Genomic DNA, 17,922 nt, shown 5'->3' with positions numbered 1-17,922 from the left:
TCTGAGCACATAGCTAGAAGTAACCCCTAAGCGTCACCAGATGTGCCCCCCCAAAAAATCCCCCAAAAAACACACAGTAGAAGAAAGAGTTTGACAGGTTAGAGAGCATGCCTGACATGTATGAGAACCTGGCATCTATATATTTGGATCCAAGAACTACATACCCACCCCCCTTTGTCCCCTATTGCACTGGGCCTGAACAGAACCATATAAATAAACTAGACTTTAACATAGGTTAGCATAGCCAGGCAAAGCATCCTGAAAATAAGCAGAGATACCCTGAACACCATTTGGGAGTATCTTTTTGCTCTCCCTCCAATATCTACCCACCCCTAAAGAAAAAAGAAGGAAAAAGGGGGAAGAGCAGGAGAAAACAGAAATATCTGAAACATGTTCACAATGTTGACTTGATTAAAAATCCAAATTTTGATTTTTTTTTAATTTATATTGATAGAGGAGGCACACTTAGTGGTGCTCATGGCTTACTCCTTGCTCTGTGCTCAAGAGATCACTCCTGGAGGGGCTCTGGGAACCATCTGTGTCAGGGTTTGAATCTAGGTTGGCTTTGAGGAAGACAAGCACCTTACCCACTGTTCTACTTCTCTGGCCTCTACACATTCAAAATTTTAAAAAACTCATACAAAAACAACCAAAATAAAAAGTTGGCAACAGGGCCAGTGTGGTGGCGCTAGAGGTAAGGTGTCTGCCTTGCCAGCGCTAGCCTAGGACGGACCGCGGTTCGATCCCCCGGCACATCATATGGTCCCCCAAGCCAGGAGTGACTTCTGAGCGCATAGCCAGGAGTAACCCCTGAGCATCACCGGGTGTGGCCCAAAAAACAAACAAACAAACAAACAAAAAAACCCAGACTTTTGTATCTTACAACTTGGCTTCTTAATTTTCCAAAAATTGCCAATGATCAATTTCTCATGTCTTTAATCAGCATTGAGATCTAAATTAAGGTTCCATGTGGGAATCCTCCTAAATTAACCGAGGTACTCCTCATCATCTTAGGGGAGTTATTATGGACATTCGCAGGGCTTCTAAGGATGACAGTTATGGCTCATTTCGATATTCATCCTGCCTAAATTTCGTATTGCCACAGCAACCAGTACCCCTACTGGGGTAATGGCCTCTACTGGGAATGGATGCTTTAAATGAGCCAAGAAGTAGTACATTAAAATTGAATTAAGTTCTTAGTACTGACAAGTGGCTTGTTAAAATGGGACCTCTTAGACTTTTCACCCCTATTAATTAAGAGAGCTAACATGGCCCAATAAGCAAGACCTTTAGGTTTAAAGCCAATATTCAAGACCTACTTGGAAAAAAGAGCGATTATTCCCACGGTTTTACCACTTAGTGGCCCAGTCTGGCCTGTCCTTAAACCTCCTGAAGGATGAATGACTCTGGGAATGGATTATTCTAACCTTAATGCCAAGGTCCTACCCATTAAGGCTTCTAACAGCAAATACTGAAATTGCCACTTTCATCCCATCAACAACTGGCAGATACTCTGTAGATACTTTCATCCTTTGGACTAATGCATTATGTTCGGTCCCTATGTCAATAAACTTTCAACCAATTGGCCTCCATCTTCAAAGTGACACAACATGTCTGGTCATATATGTGCTTTCCCTTACAGTCTTTGCAAGCACTACCTGAATCACATCTGACTTCCTCCAGAAGCACAACCATAAAGCATTCCTCCTGATCTCTTCTGAAAAGATTCATTTGACACACTCCATCAGGACAAATTCTCATAAACGAGCTCACTGGAAGGGATGTGTGATTGCCCCACACCTCATACAAGGACCTTGGCTCAGTTCCAGAAAACCACTGGGTTAGGGACAATCCCATTCCTGACACTTGCAAAAATAGCATCTACAGTATTAAAATAAGTCTCACCTCAGCTGTTACCACTTATGCTGTTACCATTTAAGCTGTCTCACATCTGGCCTTCCTCACTGCTTTCACTTTTGGTGATGGAGAAATGTTCAGATCATTCATATTTCTGGAAGATACCCAAACTGACTCCTAGTCTTTAATTGCAAATGAAACCTTTCTTTGTTCTTTCAATCTTTTTTTTTTTTTTTTTTTTTTGGATTTTGGGCCCCACTGGTAATGCTCAGGTGTTACTCCTGGATCTGCACTCAGAAATAGCTCCTGGCTTGGGGGAACATATGGCATGCTGGGGGATCAAACTGCAATTCGCCCTGGGTCAGCCACATGCAAGGCAAACACCTTACCACTGCACCATCACTCTGGCCCCACAATCTATTTTTGACTGGTAGTCATCTATGCTCTCCCCAAGGACACAACTTCAAAGGGATCTTACATAAACAAGGCTCACAATGGCTTACACTACAATGCCACAAACACTCCATTCCTTGGCAACTAGAGACTCCTTTAAATTGGGGTCTTGGGTAGCTTCCTCTCAGGTTTCCTGGAGACACCAAGTCATATCAAGAGCCATGATCTGTTCAGGAATTTCTGGTGCAGAAACTGCCATTCCAGTTTTTTTACAGTCTATGCCAGCTGTGGCTTCATACTGGTCTTTACTGGGAATAGAGAGAGAAAGTATAAACCGTGGTCTCTTCAAACTCAACTGCCTAGGTTACCCAGAGCTGCAGGACAGATCTGATGGGCCTACTGAATCACCCATTTAATGGAGATATAGAAATTATTATCAATGGCATAGATACCCTGGGTCAAGGAAGTCACACTCTGCCAACTCAACCTTGCTACTACTAAGTCTGCCTTTTTTTTTTTTTTTTTTTTTTTTTTTTTTTGCAGCAGCAGCGCCACACCTGAGCCTTTTGGCATGTCTTATCTATTATCAGAAAGGGTGGAGGGCACCAAAGTTTTAATTCCTTGTCAAGTATCACAGCAGAAGAATGCACCTCCCATTCCCAGACTCCTTGGTTACCTGTAGAGTTCCTGAGGATCAAGCAAATGAACAACAAAGGCAGATTACATATATTCTTGATGGCAACATCATCCTCACAGAAGATGACTGGCATGTGCTAGAAAACTACTACTTTTGAGTCTCTAACTGGGATACCTTGCATGCAGGGAAAAGATCCAAGACTCAGTGCAATCAGCCAAACCTCATGTAGACTTTGTTCTGAATTCTGGAGCACGAGTCACCCACATCCATGCAGTTATACATTCTTGAATCATGGCCAATGTACTCATGTCTATGTACACATCTGGCCAGCCAATCCCGACTGCCAGCTGCCTCTTTGGGGGAAAGGTTTCTCTATCTCTCTTGTTTCACAGGTCCCACAAAACATAAATCAAAGTAATTCATGGATCAGGGGAGGTAACATGCATTTATCTATGATATGGATTCTTGGGCCAAAAAGGTTCATTATGTCCTGGTTGTTTGTTGAAGGCCTAAATGTCATTTCTCAGAAACCCATGGTTTTTTCCCCTGTGCTCACTCAAAACATGACGTATATGAACCTTTTTTGGCCCAAGGATCTAAAAACTGATTTGGCAAATGTAATAATGATGTAAAAGCATCATAAATAAAGTTAAAATTATCATGGCTCAGAGAATGGGAAGAAATCAACTATGCATGTTACCTCTTCTGATTCATGATTCATTGGTAAGATAATAATATGTACTCTGAGATACATTGGGAGACAGGGTACCTACCATCAAGTACACTATGCTCTTCTTAGAAGGCTAATTGTAAAGGAAAACATGCAAATAATGCAGTCAAACCAGAAAAGTATATGTTTTTCTCCTTTGCTCTGGAGACCAGAGTCAGACATGTCTATTTTTCTTCTCAGTGAAGCAGGAATATTAATTCTAGTCTGTTTAACATGGACTCAGCCTATTCTTCAATGTCTCATAACACTCTGCACAATTAACATCTGGCCATAAATGAGCAGCATGGCCAGCTTCTTTGAATGAAGGGAAAAACCTCTCTGTCTAGAAAATTGGAAGCGATCCTGGTTTGTGGCAGAGGGGGGAGTAGCTCCCTAAGAAATGAAGTGGCCAGAGTCTAAAAAGAGGGGAAAAGAAATGGAAGGAGGAAGAGGGGAAAGAGAGAAAGAGAAAGAGAAGGGAAGGGGAGAAAGAGAGAAAAGAGAGAGGGAAGAAAAACATCTTCCCTAAGAGCCATAGTGATAGCACAGAGGTTAAGAGAGGTTAAGGCTCTTGCCTTGAGGCTGAGTCAGGTTCAATTCCTAACATCCCATATGGTCCCCTGAGCACCATCAGGAGTAATTCCTGAGTGCAGAGTCAGGAGTAAGTCTTGAGTCCTGCTGGGTGTGACCCGATGCCCCCAAACAACAACAACAACAACAACAACAACAAATCTGCCCTACAGGCAGACAGGGAAGAATGGGAAGAAAACACTGATAGAGGAAATTGTGTACTAGTGAAGGGTGTTGTACACTGCATGACTGAAAGTCAATCATGAACAACTTTGTAGCTATGAAAAAAGTGTATTATTAACAAACTTGTAACCACAGCATTTAAATAAGTACATTAATTTAAAAAAAATAAAAAAATAACAAAGCAGTAGTCTAAGGGAACTTCATTTTTATGCTGGGAGAGATTGATTTTCCCCATAACTTGAGTTACCTTTGCACACTTCTGGCTTTGGAGGCTTGCCTGCCTTTAGATGACACAAGATACTTCTCTATCCAACTGCTCATTTTGATGTTATCAATCGGTGTGTCCCATGTGGACTGGTGTGTGAGGTGACTATGGCCTGTTAGGAGCCATATTCAAAACTGAAGTCAGTGCTCTAGGGCTTGCTATTCTTTTGTTTCACTTACACAACATCAGCATGTTTTTCAGGTTCATCTCTGGACATTTCCTCATTTCCTACCTCCCACCCTCTATCCTAAATTGCCCAGACTAGCAACTGAATCTGCACCATCATTTATTCAACCTTTTAAGTTGTCCTCATGCTTGCCGTGAATCACGACTTCCCAACCCATCTTTGGCAGCTCATCTGTACTCACTGCCCACAGACACTTGCTCCATCCCAAACCAAGTTTATGCCACACCAGCCAGAGTAAAATCTGACTAGGCCGATGCTAATCCGGTTACATAAAATCATTAAGTGGCTTTAAATTGAGTCGGATAAAAGTACAAATTCCTACACAAGGTCTAAGCACCAGTGGGATTTGGTTCTTGCCTGTCTACGTTTTTTTACGCAGTGTTTATCTCAACACTGCTTTCCAGCTCTCTGGAGAACAATCTGCTCCACTCACTTATCTGAGAGAAGTTGAGTTTTATCTCAGGGTCTTGATGTCCTTTTCATGTGTCTGTCTATTTTTACGTGCTTTTCTTTCTACCAGAAGTATCATTTCACTCCCCATCTACCTATGTCATCTGACCCTTTACCTCTACTGATTGTGTGGCCCTGAGCAAGCTGTGCCACCTCATTATTTGTGTTTATTTGCTGTTGTCATCTATTTACCACTAGGCATTATTCAAGGGACCCAAAAGTCATTCCTGGTGATACTTGGGTAACCAGGACCTGAAAATCTGGTTCTGTTTTTGTTTATTTGTTTGTTTGTTTGCTTGTTTTTGGACCACACCCAGTGGAGCTATGGGGTTAGTACTGGCTCTCTGCTCAGAAATTGCTCCTGAAAAGATCAGAGGGATTATATAGGATGTGGGGATGGAACTGAAGTCAGTCCCATGCAAGGCAAACACACTACCAACTGTGCTATCACTCCAGCCCCTTGGAAGCCTCTTATGTCCATCCAGAGATGCACTGAGGTCTATGTGATATTAAGTATTGAACCAGGTCAGAGGGCATAACCTCTGTGCTATCTTCCTGCCCTATTCTCACTGATATGTCAGGTGTCCATAGCACAATCTGTGTTTTTCTTTCTTCAAGCATTTATTTATATATATAATTATGTCTTCATTACCAATATCTTTAGGATCAGACTAAACTCTGTGAAGGCAAAACAACATTTAATTGACTGCTGTGTCTGAGTCATTTAGCACAAGTTATCAGACTCTAGAGGCACTAAAATTGGTGCTGAAGAAAGCCAAGGCCAGGGGTTCAGCTGAACTCCTCGGCTGGGATCTATGAATATTTGGGGCTCTACTCAGTACCAGCTCATGATACAACCTCCTGCCTCTCCCCCCAACACAACCAGTCTTGCCACACTGACTGTGGCTGCTACAAAAGAAAGGATGTAGGATAAAGGTAGAAGAGTGATTTATTTTTCATATTTCAGATTCACTTCTGCTTTAGTCAACTTCTCAACTATATGAAAATTTCCTTTGGGAATCCAACACAAATTCTGTCTTGGGGCCAAAGTAGCATTGGAAGAAAAGGCTCAGAAACATCAATTAATCTGTTACAGATAACATACATGGGGAGTGAGAGAGAGAAGGAGAGAGAGAGAGAGAGAGAGAGAAAGAGAGAGAGAGAGAGAGAGAGAGAGAGAGAGTTTTGAACACTTAGTCTCTTGAATGCACTTCCTTGTTTGGGGATGGGTAAAGAGAGAGAGTAGGCTGTGTCTTAAGCCTGTCACTAATTTATAGTTCCCCTTGAGCAACTTGCTTATTCTTTGGGGAATTCTTTGAATAAGCAAAGTTATTATTAGGCACATATTATTATGTGCCTAAATCTGAAGGAAACTTCCACCTCTGGGTACCTATGAAATGACAAGAAACAGAAAATGAAAACCTAGAGACCTAGGCCTAGAGGTTGTAGGATTTACATAGGAGATGAAGACCATGAAGGCCAGCTCCAACTCAATGTCTTAATACCTTAGTCAATCTCTGAGACCTGCATTCTGTCCCAGAACTCAAGTCTTGCTAGGAAGTACAGTATCTGGAGCCCTCAGGCCCAGACCATGTTGTGGGAAAAAATCATGCTGGTTGCCTTTTGCACTCTTCCCAATCAACTGCATTTAAACATTTCAGGGGAAAGAGCATTGTCTTTTCGAGAGATAGTCCTCTCTTTGGAATATCCACTGTGCTTAAGAAATTACAGAACGTACACAGGGAGAGAAGCAGAGCAAAAAGAGAGGTAGAAAATGGGAATGAAACATTAAAACTCACCCCCTTGCTATATCTACACCGTGAAATACATGCAGCCGTCAGGAAAAAAGTGAAGTCATGAAATTTTCCTGTACATGAATGGACATGGAAACTATTATTATGAGTGAAATAGGTCAGAGGGAGAGAGATAGAGAATAATCTCACTCATCTGTGGGATTTAAGAAAAATAAAAGATAATATTGTACTAATGCCCAGAGATAATACAGATGAGGACTGGAAGGACCAGCCCATGGTATGAAGCTCACCACAAAGATTGGTGAGTGTAATTAGAGAAATAACTACACTGACACTATGAAAAGTAGAATGCCTGTCTCAAATACAGGCAGTGGGTTGGGGAAGAGGAAGGCGGGGTGGGGGCATTGGTGGTGGGAATGTTGCACTGGTGAAGGGGGGTGTTCTTTTCTATAACTGAAATCCATTACAAATGTGTTTGTAATCATGGTGCTTAAATAGAGATGATATTAAAAAAAAAAAGTTCACCCCCTCTGAGTCTATTTTCTGGGCACACAGGAACCAGCCCTAGAAAGTTGCTGGAAGGATTAGAGGAAATGTCGTTAGGGAAGAGCCTAGCACACCTTCCAGGACAGAGAGGTTCTTAGTATAAGGCATCTCTAGTCACACGGAGGCAGCCAGATACATGCACTTCTTGGCCTCTACCTGCAAGCACCCATGTGAAATGGGGCAGATGAAGGTTTTCATTTATAAGAGGGGGTTGTTCATCAGTACCTCACAGGGTAGTTAGAAGGACAAAATTATTTGGTCCACACAGAGAACTCAAGTCCACCATTCTAGCTTGCTCCTCTCCTAAAATTGTGTGTGTGTGTGTGTGTGTGTGTGTGTGTGTGTGTGTGTGTGTGTGTGTGGCGCGCGTGCATATGCATGCATGCTGACAGACACACCCTTATGCATCTGTGGTCTTCATCTCTGCAAACACGCCTGCCTCCCTCTGCCCTACCTACGTGTCTCCAGGTTGTGTTCTAATCCCTTGGCCTCCCTCCCAGCCCTGCTGTCAGGATTCAGGGAAGATTCATGTTTACAGTCCAGAAGAGCCAGAAGCAATAAGCCTGATGTCAGGTCCTGCAGGAAGGGAGCTTGGAGCTTAAGTTGCTATACCCAAGACCAGAATGTGCTCGGTCAATGGGGAAAACAAGCGGGAATCTTTGCTGACTTTACCGCCCGCATAGCAAAAAAGGAAGTCAATAACATCCGGTATTTCCTGCCTCCTTTTGCATGCCAGGCTGACTGCTCAAGCACTGTTTCACTTCATCCTCACAATACTGTGAGGCAAGAATTATCAGAATCATTTCAATGAAGAAGAAATGGAGGAAGTAGTTTGGTTTCTTCCAAAAAGACAAAAATACATTACCCTATGTCTTAGATTCTAACATGGTTTATGATTTCATATGAGGGCCTGAAGGGGAGAGTTTGTTGTTTGTGAATTAACTCTGATCTATTATCAGGATGTATTTGATTTGGATATTTATGTTATATATCTATGGACCTACCTTGGGTCATGTAAACATTCCTTAGGTAAAAATGGTAGCTTGTGGAAAAAGTTGTGAAGAAGCTCTGCCTTAAGTTACATATTTGGCAGAGGACAGAGGGCTACATGGTTTGATGTACAGGTTGAAACGTACTTTACCTTAAGGAGTGGGCCAGTGGGCCATGACTGATTTGGGTGGAATTCTTTGCATAGGACAACAAATCACATGATCTCTCATCTCCATACCAACAAAAGTCCAGGTGTTTATGTAACCATTTCTCTAGTTTCTCTCAACCCAACTCTTGTTTATTTACTGAATTTTATTTATTTATTGGTTTTTAGATACACCTGGCAGTGCTCAGGGGTTACTCCTAGTTCTGTGCTCAGAAGTCATTCCTAGCAGGTTTGGGACCATATGGGATGCCAGGGATCAAACCTGGGTCCATCCCAGGTCAGCTGCCTTACCACTGTGTTATCACTCCAGCCCCTTTATGTGAATCTGAGGCATTTGGGGGATGCAGCCATTCCTTTTTGGGAGAATTTTCAGCTATGGCAGAGGCAACTGTAGTTTCTCTAACTACTCAGGAGAGAAAGCTATAAAACTCTGCACAGGTGTGCCCAAGATGTCAGGGACACCTAACGTGATCCAGACACTACTGCTGCTTGGAACAAAAAGATCTGGCACTGCCTGAGGAGACAGGGCTTCTCTGCCTATGTAGCTCTGCCAAGGACGCCCCCACAGAACCCCTGCCCACTGCACAGATGGCAAATACCCATTCACCCGGCATCAAGTTCTTTGCCTAAACAACTTCTCCAGGAGCTGGAGAGATAGCACAGTGGGTAGGGTGCTGCCTTGTGAGCACCTCGGTGTAGTAAGTCCTGAGCACTGCTGAGTGTGGCTCCAAACTGACCAACCAACAAAATCCTTCTTCAGGGCAACTTTTCAGCCCATTCAAGTGGCAGGGACATGGCTCCCAGACTGGCCTCAACTAATGCACGATTCTCCACAGATTTACATGCCTAGATCTTCTCCTCCAAAGTAGCAGTTGAGTCTTCCTGTGTTTCTTCCCCCACTGAGCGGACAGCTCCATGAGTGTAAAGAGGTTCTCTCTCCTTAGGATCTGAAACCTATGGCGGACTCATAGCACATGCCATGGGACAGATAGACTGCAAGACAAGGGGAGGGAAGAGGCTGTGAAATGAAGGAGGGACAAGAAAGGAAGGAAAAACTGGTGAGACAAGCAGATGGAAGAGCCCTCAAGGGAAGTATTTGTGGGTGAGGACACTCTTGGGACACAGAGTAGTGCTACCAGCTCCTAGAACCTGAGGCAGGCAAATGTATCCATCCAGATTCCCCACAGGCCATTTTGTTCTCAGGCAGAAGTAGAAGGGAGAGAGAGAGAGAACCAAAACCCTTCCTTTTTTTGTTTTGGCATCATACCCAGTGATGCCCAGGCCTACTCTTGGCTCTACACTTAGGAATCACTTTTAGCAGTGCTCAGGACACCATCTAGCATAGTGGGGATCAAACCAAGGTGCGCTGCGTGCAAGGCAAGTGCCCTACCTGCTATACTATCCTACTTACTATACAATCTCTTTAGCCTCCAAGATCTCTATTTTCCTCTCAAGAGAAATTTCACATTCCTACTGCCAAAAATTGACATGACAGAGAAGGGGGAACCAGCATAGGATGGTCCTAGTATGGATGGATTATTTAGGGCCGCTGGTTTCCACAGCTTCAGGCTCCTATTATTTCCTCCTAATTGGAGGATGGGGACAATCTCCAGTGTTGCTAATAATATATGCCTGTGTATGTATGTATGTGTGTGTCTACATACAAGTGTGCTTGTGTGTCCATTGCATATGTATGAGAGCATGTATATCTATGTGAATTTGTATGTATGTGTGTAAGCATTGCTTATGCATAAATATGTGCATATATGTATAAGTATGTCTGTGTATGTGTGTAGCTGAGCATGGGTGTGCCCTGAAACAAAAGAGGCAGCCTGCCAACAGGTGAATTCATTAACTATGAATATAAAGAGAGAAGGTTTTGGGGTTACTAGGAGTCTTGGAGTTGGTTCTGAGTTTCCGGAAGGGAAAGTTTGTTGTTCAATTGCTCCCACTGGAACTGTGGATTCTGAGTCTATGAACTGACAGAACTGGAAGACCTTACCTGGAGTTCCTGTTTCCTTACACACACCTCAGAGGCTAGGTCCTCAAGCTCTCTGTCCCTGATTCATTCCAAGAAGTGATGCTCTGGTATCAACCCAGCTCAGAAAGATACACTCACAAAAATATTAATTAAAAAAAAAAAAGGGCCGGAGAGATAGCATGGAGGTAAGGCATTTGCCTTTCATACAGAAGGCCATTGGTTCAAATCCCAGCATTCCATATGGTCCCCCGAGCCTGCCAGGAGCGATTTCTGAGCGTGGAGCCAAGAGGAACCTCTGAGCGATGCCAGGTATGAACCAAAAACCAAAAGAAGAGAGAGAGAGAGGGGGAGAGAGAGAGAGAGAGAGAGAGAGAGAGAGAGAGAGAGAGAGAGAGAGAGAGAGAGAGAGAGAGAGAGAGAGAGAGAGAGAGAAAGGTACACTCACACCTAGATTGACAGACAGACAGCTCTGGCTCTGTCTTTTGAGCTGTCTTTTTAAGATCTGGCTTTATTTTCTCATTTACTGTCTCATGCATTCATTCATCTTGGCAGTGCTAGGGATCGAACCCAAGTCTCCCTCATGCCTGGTGGTGCTTACTACTGCAGCACCTCCCCTGGTTCTGCTGAGAGAAAAGCAAACTATGTTGACAGGTACCTACAGTAAAAGACTATTTCTCCCTTGACCAGCTAAGGGTTGAAAGACAGAGGCCCTGTTTGTCCTCCCTTTATTTTACAGTGCATCAGAGAACAGAACAGGGGTGCAAAAGTTCCCTGGGGCCGGAGGACAACTATTAACAAGTTCCCTGTGGCTACAAGTTGGTGGGACAGTGGCCTGAAGGTTTAGGCAGCCTGGACTCACTTAAATTCCTGCTCTGCTTGGTTGCTTGGCATGAACCCCCCCTACTCGTCATCCTGTCCTTTTGGAGCTCGGTTTTCTCCAGTGTGAAATGCAGATAACACCTACCTTCCAGCCTGTTAGGAGGAGTAAATTGGCTGAAATAATGCAAGGAAAGTGCTTTGTGCACTGCTCGGCGCTGAGCACACGCAGAGGATTATTATTCTTGGGACGCACCGAGAGGAAAAAGATGAGGGTGTTCTGTTCCAGATGGACTCAATCTAAACCAGGGAACAAATGCTTTTTTTGGTAATTTCATCTGGTGGAAACGGCAGTCTCCTGGGCCTCTTTGTGCGTAATGAACCACATCCTGGATTGTCTTTTTTTTTTTTTTTTTTTTTTTTTTTTTTTTTGCAGGATTCTGAGGAGGAATGAGTTGGCTCTCTCCCCTGGCGAGCTGCAGGCTCAAGGAGTCCCAGCTTCCATCCACACTCTCCCCAATCCTCTCAGCTCTCTCCAAAAAAAAAAAAATCCCACTGTCCTGAGCCACACAGGACCCTATAGAGCTGTCCAGAGCTGCTGTGTGGGGGAATTAGGGGAGAAACAAAGGGTACCAGGGTACCTATGGGGCTACTCTCCTGCAAAGACTATGCTGGTTAGCTGAGGTCTTGCATTTGAGCTCTAGCTATCAACCAAGTGGTAGCTCATATGATTGAATGCACAGGACCTAGAGAGGTGGGCTTGGTGTATAGTGTAACCCTTTCCTCAAGACCCTTTGACCTAAACTTTCTTTTGAGATGTTAATCCCATCTGTATGATCAGACCCACCCATACCTGGGATGGGGTGGACTGTTTTAAATAAAGAATAAAAAGATCTGGCTGGGGGAAGGCAAAAAGAGAAGCAAAAGGTGGGGAGGGGGGCAGCATAAAGCTTAGCAGAGAAAACATATGTGAGGAAAAAAACATGGCGGAAAGGGCCATGGAATAAAAGCAAGCTGATGCTGATGAAACTTTTAGTGACTGCTTGTGAATCAATTCTCCACCATTTCCCTGCATCTCCAGACCTGTTGACCAAAGGGACTAGAGGCGCTGTGCCAGGGGAGGACTTACCCAACAAACGTGATTTTTATTTTTATTTTTAATCTACAGTATAGCAGAAAGGGCCTTGATGCGTTGGGGGGACCGGAAATAAATTTCAGTATTGCAATTGGGGATCTGGGTACAAGCTCTCCAGCATTTCCGTCACTTTAGAAACATCCCTGAATGGTTAGGAAATTGTATGGTCTGCCTGACCTGGTCTCTCAAGATCTAGATACTTGATCTGACAGACATTCATCTAAACGACAGTGCCAGGTGTTGGGAGGTCTGTAAAGGTTTTAGGGGCAAGGTCACCATGGACTGGATGATGCTGACTGATCTCCCCAGGGTGGGTGGGTCTCCGGCACCACTGTGTGGGCTTAAAAGAACACAAGAACTACCCCAGAGAAAGAGGGGAGATGTCTTCTGCTGGGTCCTGGGGCTAGATCCTGAGGCTGGTTCTGGATTTTTTCCTGCCTTTTGACTTAAACAAAAAAGGTCTGTTTTGGGGTTTGGCCTGGAGCTTTGGAACAAAGCACTGACATTATCCCAGAGCTTTCCCAGCTCTCTGGTTTCCTGAGCAGATCTTAGCTGGGAACTTCTCAGCCTCTCTAAATGCATGCGTCAGTTCCTTATAATAAATCTTTTTATGTTTATTTATAGGTTGACATATGTACCTAGAAAGGACCAATAGAATATATACGTACCTCCTACATAGATAATATAGATCATCATATTTAATTATCTTATATATAATATATTAATATATATTTTATAATCATTATATATAGATAACATTATTATCTATATATAGATATATAGATAACATTATTATCTATATATAGATATATAGATAATCATTTTATATATAGAAAATATAGATCATTATAAAATGATATATAGATAATATTTATCATGCATTTATGACATAGAAAGATATTTTTAATTATTTACCTAGCTATCTTCTTTCCACAATCCATTCTTTTGGTTCTGTTTCTCTCTGATCTAAGGTCAGCTGTGTGGATTGGATTGATAAGGGGACAAGCAAGAATTCATGGGAATCAGGCAGGAGCCCTACACTGTTTTCAGTTAAGCCACAAGGCACCTTGGAACAGAATAGCAGCAGTTGGCTGGAAAGAAGAGAGAAAACTCAGGAACTATCTGGAAGTCATCCTGATCAAACCTGGGATGGTTTGGAAACAAAGAGAGCAGGGAAAAGGGAGCTACTTAGAAGAACCCCTAGGTTTCCATTCTGTCTCTAAAGGGATAATGGTTCCTTTTGCTAGAGACCTGAGGAAAGTGCTAGGCTCAAGTTAGACAGGCAGGGGAGCTAGAGGAGAACAAATGTGTCTGAGGGAAACTTTGAGACAGAGATAGAAAATGCCAGTCATTAATGTAAGGTGAATGATAATGAAGAGCATGGCAGAAAGTCCCTCCAGGGCGCCTGGGTCCTGAGAAGGGGAACAAGGGTCCTGTGAATCTTTGACGGGTTGAAAGGAGGACAATGAACCTGACAGACAGGACTGGGCAGGAAGAGAAGTAGGTAGCCAGAATACTTGATCCCATGGGAGCCAACAAAGAAACTATTTTGAGGACCAAGGAAATGGCTTGAAGAATTGCCCACAAGATACACAAGCCTTGTGGGAGGCCAAGAGAGGCCTGGAGAAGAAATACCTAAACACAGAGCCAGGAGTAGTCTCTGAGCACCACCTGCTGTGGCCCCCCACAAATATAAAAATTAGGAAAGAAGGAAAGTGCTTTGAACCAGAAGTGGAAAATTGCATCAAAGGCTAAGGATATAAGGTCTAGCAAATGGAAGCTGAAAATTATTGGAATCTCTCTTATATATACACACACACACACACACACACACACAAACACACACACAAAAATACATACACATACATACATACATACATACACCCCAGAGAAGTCAACCTGCCTTGTACCTGAACAGTTCTCAGCTCTGACTAGGAGGCCTTTTATGTCTGTTTGCAGCTTGTTCCCTCAGGAAACCCAGAGTCCCAGAGAGGCCTTCCACTCACATCACCCTCTTTGGTCACACTTGTCCTCACAAAAGGAGGAAAGGATTGGTCTTCCCTTTCCTCTCCTCCTCCCACCAGTGTCTGGACTGTCTTTCAAACTCCTGTATAGAATAGTCTAGGATTTCTGATGACATTCAAAAAAGCACATTGTAATTATGATAGAAAAGCAGAAACTCATTCTCTCAGAAGGTCTAAAATCATAATGAAGATTAAAAAAAATCTCTTAAAGGTGACTATGGGCATTTATCTGTAAGGATATCTGTATACCTCGGACTCTCCCAATCTTAGCCCAAAAGCAATGGAAGATTCATTTCACAAGAGTTGCTTAGTTTGGAAAAGCCATCCAGATGAATACTTTATCTTCCCCTATCTGCTTTGCTTCTCTTAGTCTCTTTTCAAGATTTGAGAATTTTCCTCTCTCCTTCTTTTCCTCCTTCCCCCTCCCTCCCTTTCTCTCTCTCATACACACCACAACTCATAATTCCTATGCATAGACTCTGCCTTCCACAGTCACTCATTTTCCTATGAAAAAGACTCAAACTGAAACTGCAGAAACCTATCCAAGTAATAATTTCTGCATCCATCATTGTCTTCCCAGAGTAGAGAATCACATCAGCTGACCAAAGCACAAGCCAGGGAGCCTTTTTGATGCCTCCCTAATTTAGTTTCTTCCCTCTGGTTCCACCAAATTGTCACTGTTAAGCTGAAACAAGAGATTCAGCACATGGCCTACTGCTCATGGTCAACCACGCAAGACCAGCTTCCTTGCTAATCCAGCCAGGCTCTGATGTACTTAAGAATAAATAACTCCGGGCCCGGAGAGATAGCACAGTGGGGCGTTTGCCTTGCAAGCAGCCAATCCAGGACCAAAGGTGGCTGGTTCGAATCCCGGTGTCCCACATGGTCCCCCGTGCCTGCCAGGAGCTATTTCTGAGCAGAAAGCCAGGAATAACCCCTGAGCAATGCCGGGTGTGGCCCAAAAACAAACAAACAAAAAATAATAAATAACTCCAGCTATTCAGGTCATCTCCTAAGCCTGTGTCTTCCTGACTTCTATCAACAAACATGTTGAATGAAATAACTGGTAAAATGCCAGTGATTCTCATCCCACCCCTAACCCCAGCCTGGTGTAAAGAAAGTCCATCTCCCTGCCTGGATCTTTGCAGTTCTTGGTCTGTTCACAATCCTTCTGAAACCAGCATTAGGAGCTGTGTCTATTTATCTCATTTTCACTTCACCTCATTAAAAGAAAAATACAAAATGTCTGTGAGTATAAACCACCATCTCTCCATTACTTGTGGTCACTCTTTTTGTATCAAGTAGTTTATTTATATATTTATTGATTAATTGATTGGTTGGTTTTTGGGGCCACACCCAGTGATGCTCAGGGGTTACTCCTGACTCTGTGCTCAGAAATCACTCCTTGAAACCTCAGGGGACCATATGGGATGCCAGGAATCAAACTGGTCATTCATCCCTGGTCAGCCATATACAAGGCAAATGCCTTACCACTGTGCTATCTCTCTGGCCCCCCATTTGCGGTCACTCTTTTTTATTTTTTTTTTGGGGGGGATCACACCTGGCAGTGCTCAGGGGTTACTCCTGGCTCTATGCTCAGAAATCGCTCCTGGAAGGTTCAGGGGACCATATGGGATGCTGGGATTCTGCATGCAAGGCAAACGCCTTACCTCCATGCTCTCTCTTTGGCCCCATTTGTGGTTAGTAGACATTGCTTTTGGGGACCATGTAGAGCTGGGGATAGAACCAGAACTCTTGCATACAAGAATGCACTTGGAAATTCATGCCTTCTCCTTGGCTCCCTCTTCCCCACAAGCCCCTTAAATCAGGAGGATACATTGCTCACTGATCCCAAGTTTCCTCTCACATAGCCCTGAAGAACTTTTCACTTTGCTGCACCTACCCCAACTATTCAGAATCTACAAATAAAAGAAGTTAAGGCTGTTATTACCTAAGGAGTGGATTTCCTACCAAATGCCAACCCCTACTTCTTCCCAGTATGTATCTGGGGCTTTTGAACAAACAAAACATCCAAACAAAATACAACAAGTCATGAGAGGTCTTAGAGAGTCAGGCAATGGTCCCAGCACCCATGTCTTCTTCACAGAGATCTCTCAGACCGACACCTGGTATCAGAAAGTACTCAGAAAACTGATGAATAAATGAATGATTCATGTGTCTTGCCCCTGTGTAATGTGCATGAAGAAGTGTGTAGGGGGCTCAGAGTAAACAAAACTATCCTGGGAGGTGCTTTATTTGGAATACCTACCTCCTAGTCCTGTGGGGTTCCAGTGAAACTTGGATTTCCCCCAGCTGCCTGTCTTGAATCAAAGAAATGATTTTTCTGTTCCTAGGGAAAACCAGTACATTCCTGTAGGATCTCTCTGAACCTCAAAGTTAGCATGAAGGAAGCAGGGGCTTTGATTGGAATATTCAATTCCACCTTTTTTTAAACTTTATTTATTGATTGATTGGTTTTGGGGGCCACATCCAGTGGCACTCAGGGGTTCCTCCTGGCTCTGCACTCAGAAATCGCTCCTGGGCAGTCTGAGGGACCAGATGGGGTGCCGGGAATCGAACCCAGGTCCCTCCTGGGTCAGCCCCATGGAAGGCAAATGCCCTATCACTGTGCTATCTCTCTGGCCCTGATTCCACCCTTTTCAATTACAGGCGAAATGGCACATCCCTCTGCTATTAAGGTTCCACTTTCTAAGCTCTCAAAGACTAGAAGTACCTCTGCTTCTTTGCTGCAAAGGACATGATCAAATGTAAAGGACAGTGCCAATGATCCTGGCTGGGCTGCTTTGCCCATTATTCCTGGGAAGGCAAGAAATGTCCCAGCCTGGACTTTTGAGGACAAGGACAAGCCACATAGCTACAGCTCAGCACTGATTTCAAAGACCCCTCAAATGCCCAGGTTGGGTTGAAAAAAAATCTATGCCTGGATGGTGCCTTTCTGCCTCCCAGGCTGAGCTTACCTCTGCCTGCAAGTGACATTAAGGATTCAACTCATGGTCTCATACTGAATGGACAGAAGCCATTTAAAGCCCCTGAGCCTTCACCTGGGCACTACTAGTCCCTTAATTTTTCAGGGCTACAGCGATAGCACAGTGGTAGGGCCTTTGCCTTGCATGCAAATGACCCAGGACAGACACGGGTTTGATCCCTGGCATCCCATAGGATCTCCCGAGCCTGCCAGGTGAGATTTCTGTGTGCAGAGCTAAGAGTAACCCCATAGAACTGCTGGTGGGACCCAAAA

General features: G+C 43.7%; 1 protein-coding gene across 3 annotated transcripts in view; it reads right to left on the bottom strand.

Moving 5' to 3' along the window:
* ASTN2 (astrotactin 2) overlaps positions 1 to 17,922 on the bottom strand; it is a 1,116,661-nt gene that overhangs the window by 262,804 nt on the left and 835,935 nt on the right. The window lies entirely within an intron of this gene.

The sequence above is a fragment of the Suncus etruscus genome, chromosome 5 (assembly GCF_024139225.1).
Source record: "Suncus etruscus isolate mSunEtr1 chromosome 5, mSunEtr1.pri.cur, whole genome shotgun sequence".
Classification (NCBI taxonomy): domain Eukaryota; kingdom Metazoa; phylum Chordata; class Mammalia; order Eulipotyphla; family Soricidae; genus Suncus; species Suncus etruscus.
Note: the sequence above shows the minus strand (reverse complement) of the source record. Positions and strands in the feature narration are given on the sequence as shown.